Source organism: Chelonoidis abingdonii, chromosome 20, assembly GCF_003597395.2.
Source record: "Chelonoidis abingdonii isolate Lonesome George chromosome 20, CheloAbing_2.0, whole genome shotgun sequence".
Classification (NCBI taxonomy): Eukaryota; Metazoa; Chordata; order Testudines; family Testudinidae; genus Chelonoidis; species Chelonoidis abingdonii.
Window position 1 is genome coordinate 8,420,457 of NC_133788.1, and position 23,216 is coordinate 8,443,672.

Below are 23,216 nucleotides of genomic sequence, written 5' to 3' on the forward strand. Positions count from 1 at the left end.
CACAAATGGGAGAGAAAGGAGAGTCTTTGTTAAAGAGTCAAGCCTCCCCCCACCCTGTCCTTTCAATAATGGTGTGAGAGCTCACAAGACGCACGCTCTGAAATGTTCACAGAAATCTTCCAGTAAAAGTAGGACAAAGCAGACATGATGTTCCTGATACTTAAAGGGAAATGACCCCCATGCATTCATATCATAAAGAAGCAGAAAAAAAAACATAGCTCCTCTATCCCATTCCCCAACACTTGCCCTACGTAGACAAGCCCAGTAAGCTACCTGCAGTTAAGCCCAAGTTTTCAAAATGCCCCCTGAGATGGGGTGTCTTGGTTCTGTGCACGTTCTGTTTGAGATGCTCTGGGGCTTATCGTTCAGAAGAACTGAATCCCTGCAGCAGCTAAGGACTGGAGCTGAAGTCACGGGGGTCAGCACTTCTGGAAACAAGGCTCAAGTGTCTCAAGTTGGGCACCCAAAATCTGAAGCATTCAAAATTATAGGCCACTAGCCTCCGCCTCTCCATGCTTTGCTTTCCCCTGGGAACTGTATCGATCATGCAAGGGGAGGCGTGACTCCTGATGGCTGAGCCCTTGTAAACTGCTCAGAGAGTCTGAGGCGGAAGGTGCTTTAGGAATGTGCAAAGTATTGTACGTTTGTAAATGCCAAGACTGTTTCCCCCATTGTCTGGCTTTCAGTTTGCCTCTTTCGTCTCACACTGGTATCCCAGTTACAGAGTTAGCATCAGGCACCTAATCTGCTTTCCTGCCTTATCCTGCAGAATTACTCTTGTATCTGGGGGATTTAAAGATGGGTAATGATCAATTGCCTTGGTTGTAAGCTGATGTTGCAAAGCATCTCAGGTTGCGGCTCCTGTGACACCCGGGGCTGGCTCATAAGGCAAAGTAGCACATTTTTGGCAGGGCCTCGGCAGCTTTTCCTGCAGGTTTATCTGCTTATGTTGAGAAATGGCTCATTCTGAATTATTCACCAGTCTATTTCAATATGTGGCTAAGTCATTGCTACACCTCACATGGCTCAGGACCATTTTAGATTTTTTTTCTCTCTCTCTGTGAGAGTAACTGGCCGCATACAAATGGGTCCTTTGCAGAAGTCAAAGCAAGAAGAATGGAACCCTAGTTACCTGGCAGGATAGACAGAGGTCTGCACAGGTAAACTGAGGATGAATACCTTTCTTTAAAATAATTGCTCATGATGGGGTGATGGCATGAGTGCTGCCTGCTTTCTAAGTCCCTGGCCAGCAAACAGAGAGAGAATCCTCTTGCTTAGAACAGAAGACACCCTCCCTAATCCCAGATGATAAGAATCTCGCTGCATTCCAAAGGTAATCTCCAAATGATGGCAACTTTAAAAAAAACAAAAAAAAAACCCCTCCCTCCACCCCCTGAAATCTGACTGCTAATGTGTCAGTCTCCATGAATCTATCTTCCTAGGTGTCCTAAAGCTGCCGTGTTGTTTCTGTAGGGACCTCATTAGCATGGAAATAATTCAGCTAAGTTAATGCAGCAGTGTGGAAGAAAACATTTATCCATAGGACTAAAGCAAACGAACTTTGCACGGTAGTGTTCAAACAGCTGAGCACTGCAACAGGTGGCAGTGCAGATAGGGATGCCAAGGATTAAATGGAGGCAGTCCAGGAAGGCAGTGGGCAGTGGAATTGAGGGACCTTTTCTGATTCCTTATTTCCCCAAACGCCCAGTGAGTTCAAGAGTGAAGAGCTGTTCTGTTGTTGGGGAGATTTTTCTTGCTAATTTTGCTTGATTGCATTTAAAAAAAAAATTTGGCCCCAAATTATTCTCCTTTTGCTGGGGTTATAAATCACAGAAATGAGGAACCCCTATGAGAGGTGTTGACAGCAAACGGAAAGCATTGCAAAGGAGATGCTGGAAAGAAATATATCTTATCATCTTGACAGATTCCATGCGGTGCATCCAAGCACTCTTTCTTTGTGGACAAGTGCCAAGGAGAAAGCACATGTAACATCAACCCCCGTTCTGACCTCAGTCCATATCTAAGGCGTAGCATGTATCTGTGTGGTGTTCCACTGTAAGAGAGGGAAGAAATCTTCATGACATTACTTTGACCCCTTCATTAGGGTGACCAGATGTCCTGATTTTATAGGGAGAGTCCTGATTTTGGGGTCTCTTTCTTCTATAGGCTCCTCTTACTCCCCAGTGCCCACCCACTGTCCTGATTTTTCCCACTTGCTGTCTGGTCACCCTACCATTTCATTGACACACTAAGGCCTCTAGAAAAGCAATGGATAAGATGAGCAAGCTGTGAACTGACATTCCAATGCAGGAAGCTAGAGTCACCTCTTCAAATGCAGATGGTATTAACCTGTCTTTGAACTTTTAAGGGGTTGCCAGCCCAATCATCTCACCTTTCTGCATGTACACCCAGCCCCCTGTCCTGAAATGGGACAGGCACACGATATGAGCCAGCTGCAGAGGAAAGCCAGTGTCTGGACTCTGAATTAGAACCTGGATAACAAGCAGCTTTGCCATTGAGTTGAATGCAGTAGGGTCAGGGCACGAAATGGGAAGAATCTCCATCCCCTCTCCTTCTGGCTGCCTCTTGGCTTGGGCATGCACCCTTGGGACGCCTAGAGGGGAGAAGCATTCTGCAGTGCATAGGCAGCATAACTATAGCCATCTTGGGCTTAAGCCAACAAGGCAGTTTTGCCATGTTTTCATTCTCCAGCAGCATCCACTGTGACTGGGAGCTTGAGGACAGGGAGAGTGAAGAGGCAGGTGAAAGAAGCTGCCCAAGGCTGGCTGAGTCCTGACCTTGCTGTGGTTAAAGTCAGCATCCCTATCCTAAGCTGCAGGTGTGGAATGGCTGATCCACTCCATTTGGGTGGGAGTAAAAGGTTGCACTGAGCTTCCTTGGTAAGGAGGCGACTGGTGCTAGACTGCTCTTCAGTGGTCTCTCTTAGGAGAGCCTGTCTCCAGCAGTGACTTAAACTGAGCCAGTGTCCCACCCAACTTCCGTTTAGCTTGAGCATCTGCGTTCCCAGGAGTGGGCCCCGCTCCTCCAGTGAGATGGAGTCTCTAGCCTGCCAGCGTGACAGCTGCAATCCGCATTCTGATATAAGCAATGCAACTGGCAGGGATGGCTCGGAGGGCCCTTGCAGGGTTTTTAGCATCCTAAGTGCATTAAGAAAAAAAACACACAAGCATTTCCCTGCATCCACAAACCAAGCTTTGGGAAAGAGACCAAACTCCCTTTTACAAGCGTGCTGTCTGCCAACCTGTGCACCTCACTGGATCTGGCTGAGGGTTCTTCCTGGCTGGTGGCTCAGTTGTAGCCTGGACCAGCAGTGACCCAAGTCGCTTTTGCCAAAAGATCAGTTCTATTTTTTTTTCTTCTTTTTATGCAAAAGCAAATCAGCCAACACCACACCACAAAGCTCTGCTAATCCTGTGTGAAAGTTACAGATTGCTGATCAGATCCCAGTGCCAGCTGGCTGCTTTGTCTAGTGTGTGTTAATGCAGAAAACTCCCTGAGGCAGAAGTGGGTGGGGCAGGGGAGGGCAGGGCAAGTCTCCAGCTTGGTATGTAAATACTATTTTGGGAGCTTGGGGCTATGCTCTCTTACCATCACTCTGAACTCCTGAGCATGGACAAGTTGAAACCAGATGTGCAGACTTTTGACTGCAGCTCCCTTGATGACGACAACAGTTGGAGCCACTGTTGTGGCTTTCCTTGTCTAGCATAAAGATTGCAGCATTACCAGGCAAGTCAAGGAAGGGGATGGTTGGGAGGCAAGCCAGCAATTGTGTCAACACAGTGCGATGCTCAACAGTGAATTTGGCAGGTGCCTTGGTCTTAAACTGCCCTATGTATTCAAACCCAGCACAGCCAATTGGTTATAGCCAGGCCAACCAGCTGAGACCAATGAGGATCCTCGGCTGTGACTGAGCAGAGAATCTGGCCCCAAGATGCAGCAGAGGAGAGTATATCAGCCCGAAGTAGGAATTGTTTGGCTATTGGTGATTTGAGTCTTGGCAAGAGAGATTGGAAAAGCCAAACTGGAGCTTCTCCTAAACTCAGCTGGGTTTAGAGCCAAGGTTTATTGCTGGGTCTATCTCTAGGCAAATTTCTGCCTCTGGGCCTCAGGCTGAATGCCTTTTGGTGTGACAAAATGCAATAGCCATATGGCAACGATTAAGAGATCTCTGTCTGTGGGCGAGGGGGAAACTGATTTTCAGAGATACAGAGGAGATGCAGCCATTTTGAAGGAGGACATTTCTTCATGGAATCATCTGTAGAACATGATTCTGCTGAAGGATAAACTTTCAGTTACAGAGAATAACTGAAAAAAGTCCATTAATAAAAATAAAACAAAAAATCAAATGTAGCCTGTGCAGAAGATTTCAGTGGTTTTTAACTGGCTGGGGAGTTTGAAGAGACTAATCTTTTATTAAGCTCATTAGAGATAAAAAAGGGTGGACACAGTTGCTAAATTTCATAAAGGAGCTAATTTTTAATTTTAACTAATAAACTAGCAGCTGTCCTTGTTCATTTTTCAGACAATTCATTCTGTACTCAGCAACTGCTGTAACTTGTGGGGGGGGAATACATGCATTTTTTCATATGTAACAGGGAGGCTGAATGCAACACTCAAGTAAGCTTCAGCTATGGAACTGCAACTGGTATTACTTCTGTAATTAACCTACTAGTGCTACCTGCTAAGGGAGTTATTCCTTTTAGCTCAAGCAATAGCAAGAACACAGCTGTATCACTGCAACAAGGTGGGAGCTATTTTCTACTTGTCCCCTTGCTTCTTAGGAATGAAGGTCCTGGGTTCTAACCTCACTGACAGCCAAAGTGGGGGTCAGATATGTATAGGTAGGAATGACACTTGCAGAAGTTCTGTATGTTAAACTGGCTCACCAGGGAGTGGGGTGGCAGGAAGAGATTATATGAAAGGCTCAGCCATTCCCACCCTTGCCTCCAGGAGGGATGTGGTCCCTAGAGAGCACTCTGACCCTTTGCAGATGCACATTCCCAGCTAAAATGCTTTCAATCTTGAAAAAACCACTGGGGGCAGCTTCCTTGAGTAGCTCAAGAGAAGCAGGTAGAAAATAGCACCTGCCTCTTTGCACTGTCACAACAGAGTTTTTGTATCCTTCAGTGCCCTGGGCAGGGATTTGTGAAATGACTGACTTAAAATCACGTCTCCTTCATTCCACTCTGGCATGGTTTGTTCCATAAAAACACAGCATTGCTGCTGGGCAACAGGCCATTGGCCAATCCTGCCTAGTGTCTTGAGTCTGAGGGGACTGGCTGCTTCTGAAGATCTTCCAACAGATCTTCTATTGAGCACTTATCTGTGCTACTGACTAATCCTCACACCCAGGGAGCTAGAGACTCTCTCCATAGAAAGACAGGGAAATGCAGGCAGGGTAACTTGGCCAAGGCCGCAGGCTTGGTTTGTCTCAGAGCCTGGTGGCTCCTGGTTCTAAACTGTGAATCATTTTGCAGTTACTGTTGATGGAGAGTGAATCCTTTCCCTGCTTGAGCTCAGCATGTCCTGAACTAGGAGGATTGATAGCCCGGGGAATGTAATCCCCTTCACAAGGAGTAACTACACACCCTGTTCCTCATCTCAGAGAGCCTGATATTCAAAGGAGTCAAGCAGTCAGCCGTTCCCACTGTGATAGCTCTGGCTAGACCTTAAAAAGAGCTGAGCATGCAAAGAGAGAGGCCACAGCAGCAAGTCTCAGTCTGCATTGGTTGACTTGGGCTTGAGCTTCGGAGCTAAACTAGCAGTGTAAATTTTCCCATTCGGGCTGAACCCCGAGCTCGGAGACCCTTCCCCCCGACCCGGGCTCTGCCCCGTGCCTGAATGTCTATCGCATGAGCCCCGCAAGCCTGAGTTGCCCCGAGCTCTGAGGCTTGCTGCTGTGGGTCTTTTTTGGAGTGTAGCTGTCCCCTATGGGTTTTATTCTGCTGCCTCTGAGCCTCTTCCCTATGAAAATGGCAGCAACAGCAGAGTCTGCTGAGCTTTAGTGAAAATGTGGCCTTGATCCTGTCTACTGAGCTCTTTTGAAAATGGAGCCCACACTGCAGATCTTGCCTCCTCCTTTAAAACTATTTGCCTCACTAGTATCCAGTGTGGTGAGGTCCACAGGTCTTTTTAGAAAGGCCTTAATGAGTTTGGTGTATAACTGACACACCATTTTCTTTCAGGCTGATGATGTTGGCCAGCAACCAGCTATAGAAAAAGAACACTTCTCCCTTTTCTAGACAAATAAAAACCTCACTATTTTAATTAAATTCCTCATGAACTTAATAAAACTTTTTTCCCTATTCCCTGTTCTAAAGAAGCAGCTTTCTTATGATCTCAAATTCCGCTGAGAGACAGAATAAATCAGCATATCAGAGAAAACAACTATCCTTGTGATGCCCAGCAGTCGCTAATTAACAAATTGTTTAAAAAAAAAATCTTCATGCAGATATAATTATTTTCTGGCTATGTTGCCTTTTGTCAGCATTGTGACAAGGAAATTCTTTAATTTTACAGATAGACCAGATTAAGACAGCACTCTCAAGTAGAATTGTTCTCGTTCAATGTTTTTGTACCGCTCATTGTTTCAGACCCTAAATAAAAGCCCTTGCCCACACCCTTTTGTCTCACTACTTTTGGCAACACTTTGGTACTTCTGTCTGTAGATAATAGAATTGCAAGAGACTGCCTGAGCCACGTAGCACATCCTCCTGGTGTATTGGTTACAAACATGACATTTAAACAGAGGAAAGATGCTCTTGTGGTTAAGACACTGGCCTGGGACTCAGGACCAGAGTGAAGTTTCAGGGGGGATACAGTTTATTAGCTGAAAAATGCAGTTTTGGTTGACCCAATACTATTTGCAAATAGTTTCAACCAAATAAATAAATAAATAAATAAAAAATTGGAGGACTCAGGTGCCATTTGCAAAATGGTTGGAAGAAGAGGAAGTAGTGGTGCTGTCTGCCCCCAAATGTTCAATTCACTGCCATTTTTGTTGGGGAGGAGGGGATGTTTCGAATCGGGTCAGCCCAAAATGAATTTTTTTTCTTTTACCCAAACTGCCAGCAAACTGAAAAATTAGCCGTTTGCCCAGCTCTGGGTTAAACTCCCAACTCTGCTACATAGCTCCTGTCTGATCTTGGCCAAGTCACTTAATTTCACAGGGCCTCAGTTCCAGGGTAATAATACTTCCCATCTAACTTGTCTATTTAAATTGTTCATTCTGCAGGGCAGGGACAGTTTCTTACTATGTGTGTATAAAGAGCTTAGCACAGCAGGGCCCTGATCTTGGCTGAGGCCCCCAGGTTCCATTGTGATGTATAAATAACAAACAATAATAAGGATGTTTTTAATATCTACTTGTTGTATATAGCACCAGAATCATGATAAGGCATTTAATGTAATGAATGATTTCAGCACAGGTCTGGGAACAGTATTTGCATATTAGTGTCTGTAGCAGAGCCACCAATGGGAGCAAAAAAAGCACTGACTTCTTTATTTTGTATGGTTTCAACGACTAGTGGTTTCTATTCATGTCATAAATGTAAAGAGGTTCATTATTAAATAGTTGCATTAGAGTAGTGCCTAATATCTAGCTCTGCTGCTGCACTTTTCATCCATGGAGCTCAAAGCACTTTACAAAGGAGGTCAAGATCATTATCCCTATTCTATAGGTGGGGAAACTGAGGCACAGAGCAGAAAGTGACTTGCCCAAGGTCACCCAGAAGACCAGTGGGAGAGCCTGACAAAAAAGCCCTGTCTCCTGCATGCTAGTCCAGTACTCTATTCACTAGGCCACACCCATAGGTGTCAGTCAGGCTCAGGGGCTCCTTTTGAACAATGGTGACAAATACATCGGATGACATGGGCCCTGCCCCAAGGCACTTACAAACTAAGACCTTAATTCTGCAATGAGTTAATTGGGTCTCTGCAGAATCAGGGCATAAGAGGAGTCCCCACTGCAGAACAGAACAATTTTAAAGGTAGATCAAATTTTGGTCCAGTGGCTAAAGTACTGGTAAAGTGCCTTTCTAAATGCTAGTGCTCTTAAAAGAACCTCAGAAAAGTGTTGATGCTGCAGGACATTTACACTGATGATGAATCAAATACATATAAGAGTTTGTTTAATAACAAGAATATGGATACCTTCTTGTTTGTTTAACTAGTATGTAAATGTTTGCTTAGAAATATTTATCTCCTATTGCTAAATGTGCTAGCAATGCTGTTAATACTAGTGGAGCTAAACTGCCGTTTGGAGGCAAAGGTCGTGCAAACCCACGATGGGGACCTAGCAGCAGAGTTTAAAACGATGAGTCAGGTTTTTCAAAAGCACCTCTACCACTTTCAATATGACTCGTGCTCTTAACATTACTTCGAGGTGCTTGTGACAATAGCACCTTGTCCATAACAGAACAGCCCCCTGTGATGCAGCCCCTTCCAGGATGCCGAAGAGCAGTCAGTTAGCATGTGGTACATTATAAAACTGTGGGTGGTGGGGAATGGGAATTTTGACTAAGGATACGGGGACAAATCCCTGCTGTGATCAAAAAATAAAAATTGACATGAGTGCCCCAATGTCCAGGGCCGGCTCCAGGCCACAGCGCGCCAAGCGCGTGCTTGGGGCGGCATGCCGCGGGGGGTGCTCTGCCGGTTGCCGAGAGGGCGGCAGGCGGCTCCGGTGGACCTTCCACAGGCGTCCCTGCGGAGGGTCCGCTGGTCCTGTGGCTTTGGTGGACCTCCCGCAGGTGTGCCTGTGGATGCTCCACAGGAGCCGCGGGACCAGTGGACGCTCCACAGGGACACCTGCGGGAGGTCCACCGGAGCTGCGGGACCGGTGAGCGGCAGAGCGCCGCCCGTGGTGTGCTGCCGTGCTTGGGGCGGCAAAATGGCTAGAGCTGGCCCTGCCAATGTCCATGAAAAACAAGTCTGGTTTTCAGAAGTGCTGAGTACCCACCAATTCGATCGATGTCCTTGGGTCGCCTGGCTCTTTACTGTGTTAGCACCTCACACGACGGGGTCCTAGGCCGTCTCTGGGGCTCCCAGGTGCTGTAAGGCAAACAATAAATAAACTAGCTCTGCACTCTGAAAGTCAGGCTTTCCGTTTTCACTGTCTTCTCTGAAAGACGTGCTCTGGCAAAGTGAAATTGTCCAACTATTGTCTTGGCACTGTTGTTCCCTGCAGCAGCCTCCCCTGGCCAATCGCTTTTTGTTTTAAGAAGACAGAGCTAAGATGGGACCATTAAATCACACCAATGTGCTAAGGAGTGTGAATCTCTGAAACAGTTCAAGAATATTAAAGGAATTAATGGAGGAAGTCCAAGAAAGGAACAGCTTTGAAGCCCTTTGCAGATGTCTCTCTGTGTTGTTAGACTCTTGTGTTCAGATGACCTAATTAAATTAAATTTGTTTTTTTGCTCTGGCTTTAAGATAATTAGTCCAAAAGATGCCCTGGTTTCTTCCTTCTGAGTCAGATCTTTCGTTTCATTATGCAGACACTCTCCTTTCCACTTCATATTGTAATTAGAGCGTATGGGTAGCAGCCATCTTTGTACTGTACTGTGTTAATCTCCCACCCTTATACATACAGTCACACTCCCGGCTTCAGATCTCTCATTCTAGGTTATAGACTTCATTATAGTCCTTTGGTTTGAACGGCGCTACACCTGCCATGAATTAATCCCACTAGATGTGTTCTGTTGTTTCTCTTCCATTCTTGATCTAAAGAGCATTCCAAATTGTGCTAAAAAAACCTACTCAGTGATCTCATGGGGAGGGAGTCGGCGGGGAGGGGGGGGAATGTTGGGGCCAATCTGGCACTGAAGCAGACTCCTGAAGCCTAATGCAGATCTATTCAGGGGTCTGCCTTTGCAGATCCAACTGCAAGAGACTAAGAGGGCACAATTTTCAGAAGTGATTTTTTTGGGGTGGAGGGGGACGAGGAAGACCCAAGTTGAGACAGCTTACAGGGCCTTATGTCTAGAAGGAGAGTACTCAGTCCATTCAGAAAATCAGGACCTTAAAGGTGGCTCAAGCTGAGCACCCAAAATCATGAGTCACTTGTGAAAATCTTAGCCTAAATCATTTTGACCCTTAAGATCCTGCAGCGTTCTAGTGACTTCAGTATGACTCTGGGCAGACCTAAAAGCCCATGCAAATTGATTCTGGTTACAAACATTGAATTTTGAATTTCCATCTTCTGAAACTCTTCCTGGCAATTGTAGTTAAGTAAACCAGCTGGATGCAGCTGGTAAGAGATGACCTGTAGATGAGATATGTATTCAGAAGTAGCCCTACTGTATGTTAAGGAGTGGGGGCAACAGGATTTCCCTTCCTTATGGGATCAGTAATCTGTTGGTCTGAGAGATTTGCATCAGGCTGTTCACAATCATCTCAGGAGCCTAACATTTGCTTTTGAATATCTGTCCCTTACTGGATAGAGTACCCCAGTGAAGCATCTACCCGTGACAATGACTGGGTTTCCTCATGGCTTTCTAGCTGACTTGCTATGTCTTTGAAAGACATGTGAGCCATCAGATGGGATGGAAATGTCACCCATGAAAAGGCTTCCGACCTTGTAGTTTCAACCTGTGCACTACCTTTATCTGAGCTGTGAATGAAAATCTATGCTTTTACAACCAGTGCTGCTGATCTGAAGAGAGTGGAAGGTTTTGACTATGACTGTAGGAGAGTTGAAGATGTGTTTGATGAAGAATTGCTACCCGTCCTCTGTCTCTTTCACAGCTCCTTCTGAAGCAGGACTCACGTTAGCTCACCCTTGTGTCTAGAGAAAATGAACACAGGATTATAGGTCAGAATCTCCTACGTTGTGATCCTGCCTTTGCCACTGACTTGCTGTGTGACCTCAGGCAAGTTCCTTAATCTCTCTGCTCCTTACTTTTCTAATACTGTATGCAAAATAATAGTACTGGCTCTGCCAGTGATTTGCTATGTGACCCTGGGAAAATCACCATGAGTAGCACCAGTTGTATGCATGGCACTCTGCTGATAAGTCAGTGGGTGAGCACTCAAAGCCCAGTCTCTTGCAATCTACCCTAGGGAGAGAACTTCCCGAGAAAATACAACAGACCAGGAAGGCAGGAAAGATGGCAAGAAAGCAAGGAAAAGTGCTTTTGTGAAGGAAATGAATTCCAGTCTTTTGACTGGCGTCTGTTTCATGCTGTCATTGTTTGTGCTTGATTTTATTTTATTTTTTTTACATGATGAGGGAGGAAGATGATCCTGAAGCAGAGGTTAGTGATGGAAAGCAAGACGAAAGAAGGAAGAGTCTAGGAGGACATGAAAGAGCTGAAAGGAGAAGGTGACAGGTGCGGATGGTGGTGCGGAAAAGGCCACTCAAGCAGACTAGCAACATGTGGGCACCAAAGCTGAAAAACCTCTTGTATTTATTTATTATTCTTAACACAGCATCCACTTGAGAATCCCATTTCCATATGAAAACGTTGCATCTGCTACACACAACCCCTAAAAATTACCAGAATGGACAGAGATGAGAGAAAAGTAGATTTGCTCTTTCCCAATTTCATCCGAGTAGCAGACAGCACTCTGGGAATCTTCAGTTTTCCTGATGACTGATTATGTTGTTTGTGGGTTGCCCAGGACTCCCGTGGAGAATGAGGAGCAGTACTAGCAGCAACAAAGCTGACGCTGAGGAGGCAGCAGGCAGGCATGTGCAGAGAGGGAAAAGGAGCCTAGACCTGAGCATGTTTGGTAGTAGTGATTGAGCACACAATCAGAAAGTCTGAACAACAGCAGGGAGCAGAAAATCCCTTACCTTTTTTGTAAGGAATAAAAACCAAGTAGGACATAAGGTTTAAACAATGCTGCCCCAGAAGATTGGGTCAGTCAGTATCAGGGCCCTGTTGTGCCTGGGACTGTCCAAATAAAGGTACAGTTGTTGCCTCAAAGCGCTTGCAGTCTAAGGCCAGGTCTACGCTACAAACCTAGATCAGTATAACTACATGGCTCAGATGTGAAAAATCCACACTTCTAAGTGACATAGTTATGACCAAAGCCCCCATGCACACAGCGTCATGTTGATGGGAGAGCATCTCCCATGGATGTAGCTATTGCCTTTTGGGGAGGTGGATTAACTACGTCGACGGGAGAAGCTCTCCTATCAGCACAGGAGCGTCTTCACGTAAGCGCTACAGCGGCGCATCGGTGCAGCATTTTCAGTGTAACCTGCCCTAAGAAAAGTGACGTGAAATGCTGTAGAGGGAGGGATATAATCAAATGGATATAATTCTTGATTACGTTTACTTTTTTAAAAAAAGAATTGTAACACATAGCACTTTTCATTCACACATCTGAAGTCACTTTACAAACAAGGGCAAGTATCACTGTCTTCCCTTTACAGAAGAGGCAGAAGGCGGCAAAGCGACTTGCTGAAGGTAACACAGCAAAGTGTGGCAGAACCCACGTCTCCTGAGTTATAGTTCATCACCCTATCTGCTACGCCACATGGCCTCTCATACAGAGACTTTCTCCTATTTTCTTCTCCTATATCCATACTTTCCCTGACAACTCTCTTCTCCCTGTCCTGTTTCTCGATGGGCGTAAGTTACCCTTTCAGGTTTACAATCGTTCTTCATTACTAGGTTGTCCTTGTCTCGGGCCTAGTCCTGCCTAGACACTATTGTCCTTTTTAAAATGTTATCGATGCTTTTGTGGCCAAATGGCATAATGTAGCGAGGGGGGTCCCCTCCCCCACGCTCCTGAGACTGGGCATAGGCTAGGGATCCTGCAGCCCCGGGCAGAGGCCCGTCCGCCTATCCCCGCCCCTAGGAAGTCAAGGGGCGGGACCGGAAGTGCAAGGCCCCCTCGGCCTGTTCCCACCCCCAGGAAGTCAGGGGGCGGGACAGGAAGTATAAAACCCCGGTCCCAGCCCTCAGTTAGAAGGAGGCCGCCGGAGAAGGCAGACGTGGGTGCCCGAGCTCCCGCTAGGCCCGGCTTACCCCTCGCTCGGTATCCAGAGGGGTCCTGGCCTGACCTCCCCTGGGGCCAGCACCCAGAGCAGCGGGCCGCGCCTTCGGACGCTCGCCCTGCGGAGGACTGGACCGGACTGCCTGGACCCCGCTACCCCGAGGACTGGACCGGACCGCCTGGACCCCGGTACCCCGAGGACTGGACCGGACCGCCCGAACCCCAGGACACTGAGGATGGGACCGGACCGCCTGGACCCTGGTACCCCGAGGACTGGACTGGACCTCCTGCTGCCGAGCCAGCTGAGGAACCGATGGTCTGGGAATCCTTGAACGATGCTGGCGAAGGGCAGGTACCCAGGGAGGGGGAGGTTGGAAGCAGCCCGGGGGCGGCTGACTACAGTCAGGCCGCAGAAGGCCCCGAGCCTTGGGGTCGTGTGCGTCGGCCAGGATCCCCACTGACCCTCTGGTCTGTGTGTTTCGGTGGGAACCCTGCCGCTCACCCGGTCAGTGTGTTTCGGGCCAGGATCCCCACTGACCGCCTTAGCGGCGACCGCCGCTACTAGGGCCCCGGGCTGGAACGCAGTGGAGTGGGAGGGCCTGCGTTCCCCCTGCCACCCCTTAAGGGTGGCAGACTCCCCCCTTCCTTTACTGAACTTGATCGCCTCCAATTGTCCCTTGCTCTGCCCTGCCCCAAAGGGCCGGAGCCTCTAGACTGTTTGTCGCTCTGCCCTGCCCCAAAGGGCCGGAGCCTCTAGACTGCTTGTCGCTCTGCCCTGCCCCAAAGGGCCGGAGCCTCTAGACTGCTTGTCGCTCTGCCCTGCCCCAAAGGGCCGGAGCCTCTAGACTGCTTGTCGCTCTGCCCTGCCCCGAAGGGCCGGAGCCGCGAGACTGCTTGTCGCTCTGCCCTGCCCCGAAGGGCCGGAGCCGCAAGACTGCTTGTTCGCTGTCCCGCCCTACCTAAGGGCTTGGACTACAGACTCCATTCGCTCAGCCCCTGCGACCCGGAGCTGAGCCCCGGCCAAGGCCGTTACACATAACTTACCCTGACAGCATTAATGGCCACAGTTACCACTAAAGTAGTATGAAATAACAGCTGGAATGGCAGGATGGAACCTCACCTTATTTCTGCAGAGATAGAGAGAAGCTCAGTTGTGCCAGGCAGGAGACTTATGCAAGAGCTATTGAGCCAGGGAGAATTTGGCTGTTCGGTCCATCTGACAGTACCTCTTAACGACCCACTTCTGCTGTGCTGCTCACGGTGAATCCAGTTCCATAAGGTGACTACCATTCCCCAGCCACCTACCTTTTGTCTTTGTGTCTATCCTTAAGAATCTGAGTTCTTTAGTGCGGGGAAAGCACCACCCCTCCTGAATGCATGGAAAACACCTAGCATGTAGCCACTTGTACTGTAAATAACTGGCCATCAGATGGAACATTAATGAACTGGTGCAACTGAGTGCATGATTTTCCTGTTTGAATGGTGATTGTAACTGATTTTTTTGGTAATAGAGAAGCAATTAGCTAAACCATAAGCAACGGAGAAGAGATCAAGCAGCGTGTGTTTCAAAAAAAATGGAAAAGACTGAGTACAATGAAACAGCGGCAAATGATCCGTTCTATCTGATCGCCGCTGCCTATGTCTAGAGCACCTTTCATCCTGAAGGATCCCAGTGAATGTATCTAGTGAGACAGCTTCCCACCTGCCACTGAAATGCAGCCATCTCTGGGCAGATTGTCACCAAGTGATCTCTAAAATGGAGCGAACCCATCAGGAACTCATAGCTGCTTTGTTCCTCAGCTGTCATGACGCTTCTGTCATGGGCCAGAGGGGATCCTGTACAACCTTTGAAAGGGGGCAGTGCATATTTTCCCTTGTCTGATGCCAAGAAAAAGGGGAGCAATCGCTCCTCCTTATGAACTTTGGAGAAGTTATTCCCCATGGTGGCCCTTGAGAACTCAGAGTGCAAGGACCATAGTGCCTTTATCTGTGGAGGCAGAAATGAGGCTTTCCCTCTTATCAGGTATGCTCTGTGTCTTTATACATGTAGAGTTAATTAACAGATCAAGCACCATCTACTGGCACCTTATGTGGAGCACAGTCCCAGGCATTTGTAGGATCAGTAGATGGCTTCCTTAATGCAGCTCTTAACACTATGCGCTGCCCCGCGCACTGTGCGGGAAAGCCGTGTGTGCATGACCCTTGCTAGCTTGTCCTGCTGTTTCTATCGGCACGTTGGTCACCCTGTGTGAATGGCAGTTTATTGGTGTGTGGTTTTATTCCAAATGACACACAACACCTTTAAAAACCGCCTGTTCCTTAGGCACTTTGGGCAAATGTCTCAATCACGGTCCCTGTGAACAGCTGTGAATCCCGGTGTCTGGATTCCCCCTTGGAGCCACAACGAACCAAGCAGAGAGTTGAAAATAACAAAACCCACCCACTCCCACATCCCTTCCTGTCATCACTCTCCCACACTCAGGAACTACACAGGCATTGCAGCGTGTCCTCAGGGTCAATACATAGGGGCTTGTTCAGACTGAGGCAGTGGTAGTGGGCAGGTGAATTCAAGGCCGGGGGCCTCAAAAATGTCCTTGCATGAGCCACCTTCCTCTGATCCCAAGGGCAGCTGCAGCTCAAGAGCTTCTGCTGACCACAGCTCTGGCAGCATGGCATAGGTGGAAGGGTGGTTGTTCTGGTAGGTGAGTCCCAGGTCAGGCAGGGCCACAGTGCACAAAGCCAACACCAGCACTGCCAACTCTCATGACTTAAAGCCCCCACCCCTTGGAGGGCTGGGACTAGGTGAGAACTGCAGCTCTCACTTCAAGTTTCTAGACCTCCTGGTTGCAGAGAGAAGTTTGAAATCGTCACCCTCAAGTGTCCTCTATAGGCTCCAAAACCCGAAAGGCAAATCAAAAGGACCAAATGTCTATTTTTATTTTAATCTCATGATTTTCAAACACTTGGACTGACAAAACTGCAATCTGATAAACACCCTCCTGTAGGCTGCTGGGGTGGATAAGGGACCTGGATGTGCCTGGTGTCTACACCTGTGCAAAGTGTACACTCTCTCTGCACGTCACGCAATGAGAAGAATGTATTGCAATAGCTTAATGTCAACTTCCTGGCCAGCTGTAGATGGGGATGGCAAGGGGAAAGCTACTCTGGCTGCTGCTGTACATCAAACGACTGTAACAGGTAACACACACTCCTCTATATAAGGGCCAGAGATAATCCTCTCCCTGGCTCTAGGCTGCAACATCCCTCCCATTTTATCCCACTTTAGATGGAGCCTCCATTGGCTCCTCCTGGTGGGAGAGGCTGCTTACTTAATGGCGAAATACTTTTGAGCATGTTCTGGTAAGTTGCAGAAAGATTGGATTGCACTGTGCCCCTCGACCCTGCAACTCTTGAGGGTTCCTGGTGAAGAATCTTGTCTCACTGGGTTTGCACAGCAAAGCTGTTTGCGTATTCTAGTTGGGTTTGCACAGGGCGGGTGGGGTTGGATTGTTGGAGTATTTCTCTGTGCTGATGGAACTGCACTCCAGGCAGTGTTAACAGCGTGGTGGAGACTAAAAATCCTTCCGTGCTTCAGAAACTTAAATGCATTTCTCTTAAAATGTTTTTTTCCCTCCCTTTGGCCCTGGAGCAGTAATAAATCATCACGTATTTAAAACAAAATCCAGCTAATGGAGCAGCTGCATAATATATGTTTGGAAAAAAAAAAGTCAGCAGTTTTTAAACTTTAGAGGTTAAAACGCTGTTGAGTTATTTTTTTAAAATAGTTTTTGATTTGTTTTAACTTCCCATCACTTAATACCCAATGAGAAGCTTGAAAATAGTAATTTTTCCCCTAGCAGAGAGTCCTTTCCCATTTGGCAAATACTGACTTATTTTTTCTTGTGAGGTTTTTTTTTTTCCTTCAAAAGGAACGTGGCATTGGATCAAAGAGGAACTCTGAGGCTCTCCCTAGGGCATTAAAAGACAAATCACACCTTCCCACTCCTCGCTGATCTGAATAAGCATCGCTTAATAAGAATGAGGAGCTTCCATCCCAAGCCTCTCAATATTTGCACTGCAGTAGCACCCCGAGGCCCCATTGTGCTAGGCTCTGTACACACACACAGTAAGAAGGAGTCCCTGCTGGGAAGACTATGCATTTGAATAGACAAGACAAACAAAAAGTGGAGGGGAACAGAGGTGCAGAGAGGGGATGAGACTTGTCCAGGGTCATCCAGCAGGTCAGTGGTAGAGGCAGGTACAGATTCCTAGATTTTAAGGTCAGGAGGGACCATTATATTCCTACAGCCCAGGCCAAAGGACCTCATTCAGTAACTTCTGTAACAAGCCGGTAACTTCCATAGCATCTCCTTTAGAAATCTACCAAGGCTTGATGTAAAGACTGCAAGTGATGGAGAATTCATCACAGCTCTGAATCAATTGTTCCCATTTCTGATTTTCCCTCATATTAAAAATGTCCAGACTTCCTGTCCTGTGCCCTATTCACTCCCTCCCTAATATGCCACGCTACCCCGGCGGCGGTCATTTTTCACTTCACGGAGTCACTTCTTGACCGGTCTTAACCTCTTCCAGCTCCTACTTCCCACAAAGAAGTGACTAGTTGGCATTTTGTTTTCACCTCCACCATCCCAGCTCCTCCCCGTCTCTGCTAGCTGTGTGTTCCCCTCTGGCACCATAGGATGGTCATGTTTGTGTAATATGACTTCCTATTAGTAGATGGACGCCAGGAACAGACTCACTCAGGGGGTCCCCAACGCGGCGCCCGCGTCCTGGCCAGCGCTCGAGCATCTGCCAAAATGCCACTGAAATTTGGTGGCATTTCGGTGACGATGCCTCTCAATGATGTCACTTGCCGCCAACAAGCGACGTCATCGAGAGGTGTCGCTGCCGAAATGCCGCTGAAATTCAGCGGCATTTTGGCGGATGCAAGACTGCCACCATGGTCCTTTGTCTGGTGCCCGCCAGACGAAAAGGTTGGGGGCCACTGGACTAACTGATGTTGGCCTCCTGCAAAGAGACCTGTAGTGGCTACATGGAGCAATTCGTTCTCTGCCTCCCAGCTGCTCGTCCTACCCATGCTGCTGTTGAGGGTTTCACTGTGTCATTATTGTCTCTCTCTCTCCAAAGCTAATGATGGAGGTAGTTTCAGGTTAGGGCTCAGTTAAATTTCCTTCCCCTTGGGTTTTCTGGAGCTCTGTGTGCAGCTGCTCCCTGATCTGGTGATGTCTCTTTTCTAGGTAATGATCCTCTGTCAGCAAACCCCCTAACCTTGGGGGAAGGAACCTGTTTAAGACACAGGTTTATAGACCACTCTCCAATTTACCTGGGTAAAAGTGAGGGCTGTATTTGCGCAAGATCTCCAGTTACCCACCTTGCTGAAAATGCCTTATTGCTGATTGGCCAAGGGAAAGATCTGTCATTTGAGATAGAACCCAAGACATCCCAAGGGAGTCAGTGGTTACGCCTATTCTGATCTGGACTTGTGATCCCATGGTCCCTGAGCTGTGAGAAGGCTAATATCATCCAGGGCACATGGAAGCAGAGAAATGTAAGCATGTGGAGCTGGAGAACGGCTGGTTTGACTTGCTGTAAATATACAAATGGAAGTGTTCCAGGTTGCTTACAGTGTTGCCTCGAGGAGCTGTAAGGAGCTGGTGGTGTTTCATGATCTGGCGTCTTGCCTGCAGGCTTTCAGGCCTTTGCATGCTGGATAATGACACTATAGACTTGGAGTGGACTGTTATGGTCATCCCTTTGAGCTATAGCGACTAAGAAATGCTACCTTTCCCGTGACCGGGAAGTACAGAGGAATCTCTGCCCAACAGGGCTGCCTGGGGTTGGGCGGGGGAGTGGGGCAATTTGCCCCAGGCCCTGAGCCCGGCAGGGGCCCCGCAAGCTGCTCCGGGTTTTTGGTGGCACTTCGGTAGCGGGTCCTTCAGTGCAGCGGAAGGCTCAGAGTGAGTGAAGGACCCACCGCTGAAGTGCTGCCAAAGTCTCAGAGCGCCGCCCAGTGAGTACAAGCACTGCAAGTGGCGGGGGGCTGGGGGGAAGCCGCGAGCAGCGGCACATAGGCTGCTCTACCACTGCCGCTTCATTCTTTGGCGGCAAGTCCTTCCCTCCAAGAGGAACCCGCCGCTGAATTGCCGCCAAAGACCCGGCCCTGCCCCAGGCCCCCTGAATCGTCTGGGTGGCCCTGCTGCTCAACCTGAGAAGCTGGTATACAGGTAGTTAACCTTAGGATTAGTTGTGAGATAATCTTCATGAGAAGCTTGTACTAGCTTTGAAACCAGCAAAAGTTTGCTCATGGCCACAGTGTCTGACAAGAATAATTCCCTATAAGGTGCAGAGTTGTTTCCAAGACATATACCGGCAGTCAAATATATTTGCACTAGAGTAAATCTTAGATGGATGCTGGGCCTCCTCTCTGAGCGTGGATCATGTGGGAGTTATTCAAGACTTTGATGTAATCCATTCCTAAAATAATACCAAACGGGACTATCCTTCAAGACAACTTGGAAGTTAGTACAGAATGTGGCAGCTTGCTTGCTCCAAGGTGTCCCTTGCACCTCTGTGTTTTAGCACGGACTGGCTACTACGTGTAATAGATAGTGGTGTCTTGGATCTCAAACATCAAACAACTTTAAGCCCAGGCTACCTGAAATACCTACCTATCCTCCTTTTCCAGCTGCGATCAGTTGACTTGTTGCTAATGGTTCCTTTTGATACCCCAGTATTGGAGCTGCAGGGCATTTGGTAGGAGAGCAGGAGCCTCTGGACTTGAAATTGTTTCCTGTGTTAGCCTGGTAGAGCCTGATTTCATTTGTCTGCAAGAACTGTTCCAGACTTTCATGTTGACTTTTTTTACTCCCTGTTGGCTGGAGAAGGCTGTTTGCAGGAGGGATGGAGTACTGAGTGTGTGGGTGTGTGGGGCAATTGTTTCCGGAGGTCTTGGGATGAGTTGCTGTGTAAAGCTAGGTGTCTTATGTGATTTTTAAGGACGGTGTAAATGCACCGAGAGGTGGCGATAGACACACTGTGAAACAATAAATAGATACGTGCACTTGCACCAAAGCACTCTAGCTATCCTGATGCCCATCACTTCACAGACATCTGCTTTCCCTGCACAGGCAGAGTTGGCGCACAGCTGCTTCAGCCCATCCGTGCTGTAGAAACCCAGGGCCGTGCCCTCTGTGGTCACTGCTTCGATTCCAGTGCAGGCAGAGACGCTCCTCTGGGAAAGGGAGGCAAGATCTGGAGCCACTCCCTGTGCCCATACCCTGCAATCTGGGGAAGGGTTGGTATGGTCCCTAGGCGCTGCCCTGCAATCTCTAAACTGGAGAGGCAACCCTGTTTCCAGTGGAGGTGGAAGAAGTGCACGCATTACAGCTGTGGCCATGACAGTGGCCTTCCAGGCACTCTCCCAAGTTCCTTTTAAACCCGACTGACTCCTTTCCCAGAGGTTAAAGCAGACTGACCAAAGAGATGGTGGACACACCCCAGGTGCAGGGGAGGCCTGCTCCCCCAGGCCAGGGAGAGGAGGGGAGCCTGCAGTGTAAATCCCTCCCCTCCTGCTGTTGCGTCTCCCTGTTTTCAGGGCCATCTGGGGGTCCCTGTCGGAGTTACAAGCCACCACTGCTGCAGAACACCTAACTGCGGGCAGGAAGGGGTGGTCAGCTGGACTGTTGGCAGTGGCAAAAGGCTCACTGAGGGCACAGGCACCTCAGGGATCCCTGCCAGCCCCCCCAAAGCACATCTCTCCCCCCTAAAACAGCAGGGTGACCCGATGCCCAGGAAAACTGGGAGTCCCTATAGCTGAGCCTACTTCAGGCTTGTACCCAAAGCACCCACCCATCTCCCCGTTTCGCTTTGCAAGTCGGTGCACCCCCATGCTGCCAGACTGGGCAAGGGGGAAGAGGCAGGGAGACTAGCAGGCATCCCTCCAAGGTGCCAAATGCCACCTGCAGCCTTCTGACACCCCACCATGGGCTCACAGCTCCCATCCCCATCCCGTGACCTGTCCTCCTGGCTTTTCACAACACGTCCCTCCCCATCCCCTCAGTGCCTCTGCTCCTCTTCTCCCGCAGGTGTCCCACTCTTGCCCCACTGCCCCCCTTCCCGGGGTCCCTCAAATGGGGAGTCACAAGTTTATTAGATGGGGCTCACGTAGGGTGACCAGGCGTCCTGATTTTGTATGGACAGTCCTGATTTTTGGGTCTCTTTCTTCTATAAGCTCCTATTACCCCCCACCCCCATCCTGATTATTCATACTTGCTGTCTGGTCACCCTAAACTGTCAGCCTCCAAACCCCACCTCACCTCCAGCATTTATAATCGTGTTAAATATATTTTCTAAAAAATACGGGTTTAATTTAAAAGGGGGTGTCGCACTCCGAGGCTTGCTGGGGGCAAGGGGACACCAGTACAAAAGTTTGAGAACCACTGACCGGGCTCCCCGTGGCCCTATTCTCTGCCAAGCCCCCCTCCCCCGTACCCCCTTTCTCCGCCCCCCGGAGCCCGTCCGCAGCCCCTCCCCGTGGCGCCGGGCCATACCCAGGCCCCCCCCGGCCGGGCTGCGGGCTGGCTAATCCTGTATGTAAATGGCAGCCAATGGATGCTGCTGTTGAGCAGGGCTGGGATTAGCGCCGGGGCGAATGGCTGGCAATCTTACTGGGATTACAGAACAAAGAGCCTCTCTCGGCAGCCCCCGGGAGCAGGGGGCCCTGGCCGGCCAGCCCCTCCCTGCCCAGCCAGGCCGGGAGGGAATTATCGCTCCTCCACCACCCGCTTCCTCCGCGGCTCGCAGCTTAATCCAGGGGCTGCCGGATCCGGGCGGGAGCAGCCGGGCGGCGGGCGAGGCTGAGCCCTGCGGTAAGAGAGAAACTTTCGCCCTTCCTCCTCTTTTCCCGCCACGCGTGGGTCGCGCGTGGGCGCTGGCTACATTGTATCGGGGCGCGCGGGGGAGGCACGTGAGCCGGGGCAGGTGGGATTAGGATTCGCGGCGGGGTGTGTGCCGGGGAGGAGGTCGTGCATCCCCCGGGACGGGACTTGCCGCTGCCGGGAATGAGGTCAGTGACCGGGAGGAAAGCGGGGGGTTTGCTGGTCCCGCTACAGGCCACTCGCCATCCCCCCCCTGCTCCTTGCAGCGCCTGTTTTCTCCCCTTTTCCTTTCTCCCTCTGCTGGGGGAGGTCACGCAGGGACTCCTCCTATCCCCTTGGATGGCCGGAGTTGGGGACGCAGAATCTCCTGGGGGATCGGTTTTATTTTTTGTTGGGTGGGTGGGGAAATGTCTTTGCTCCCGTCTGCTTCGAACTGGCGTTTACACTGGCTGGATTGGCGTCTGTCAGATCTGGGCCTTTGAAGCTCGAGTTCTCACCCGTGGGGGGGCCTTGGGCAGAAAGATGTGTAGATGCTGATGGGACGTCACCTGCCCCAGGTAGGTTTGGCCTGCTTGGAGGTGGCTGGGGCTTCTGGGCTTGGCAAGGGAGGAAGCTGTTAAACATGGACTGAAAGGCAGCAGCGCAGTTGAAAATAGAAATCCCCTTCGGCCCCCCCCCCGGTTACCTGGAACTGCCAAGCTTTGGCAAAACCAGGAACCGAATGTAGATAGACATATGGAAGAGGCTTTTACCTTTTGCAAGTGAAATGACCAGTGAGCTCCCTTGGCCCTGCTGCATGAAGCAGCCGGGAAGGTTCTCTCTCTGCATGTGCAGGGGGAAAGGTGTGGGATAGAGTGTTTTCTGTTGGAGACTGGTGCCTGTCCCTCTAGTTTGTGGGAACAGTGAGGAATCTATTCTGGATAAGCTATACTTCTGAGTGGTCCTATTGATTAGCCTTGTGCTGGAGCCGGCTGGCTTCATGTGTGGTGACTCTTGCTGGTGTTGGAAGTCTCCCCAGCAATTCTCCCTCTGGGTCGAGTTGTTTATTGGTGGACAGTGGACTTGCAGTCGGGAAGCACAGAGGTGGCGTTTCTCTGTGGCCTGAAAGCAGGAGTGACTGGAAGATCCAGGCACTGAATGCAAGGTGGATGCATTGTGGAATTGAGAATCAGTGTTGGAGAGGCAATGTGGGCTGGGGGAGAGGGCACTGGATCGGGAGCCAGGAGACCTGGAGTCTCTTTCTGGCTCTGCTACTGACCTGCTGCATGACCTCAGATAAGTCCCCTCATCTCTCTGTTCCTTCCTCCTCCATCCCTTGTCTGTCTTGGTCTGTTTAGAAAGTAAGCTCTA

The 23,216-nt window shown here is 49.3% G+C and overlaps 1 protein-coding gene across 4 annotated transcripts in view; it reads left to right on the forward strand.

The window, feature by feature from the left end:
• Positions 1-21,590: 21,590 nt before the first annotated feature.
• GTF2IRD1 (GTF2I repeat domain containing 1) overlaps positions 21,591-23,216 on the forward strand; it is a 174,848-nt gene continuing 173,222 nt past the window's right edge. For 3 of the 4 annotated variants that reach the window (XM_075073922.1, XM_032786946.2, XM_032786950.2), the window contains exon 1: positions 21,591-21,857. The gene's annotated coding sequence lies outside the window, so the exon portion shown is untranslated. Of the gene's footprint in view, positions 21,858-22,034; positions 22,055-23,216 lie in introns of those variants that run through there. The other variant, XM_075073921.1, reaches the window with a different exon arrangement.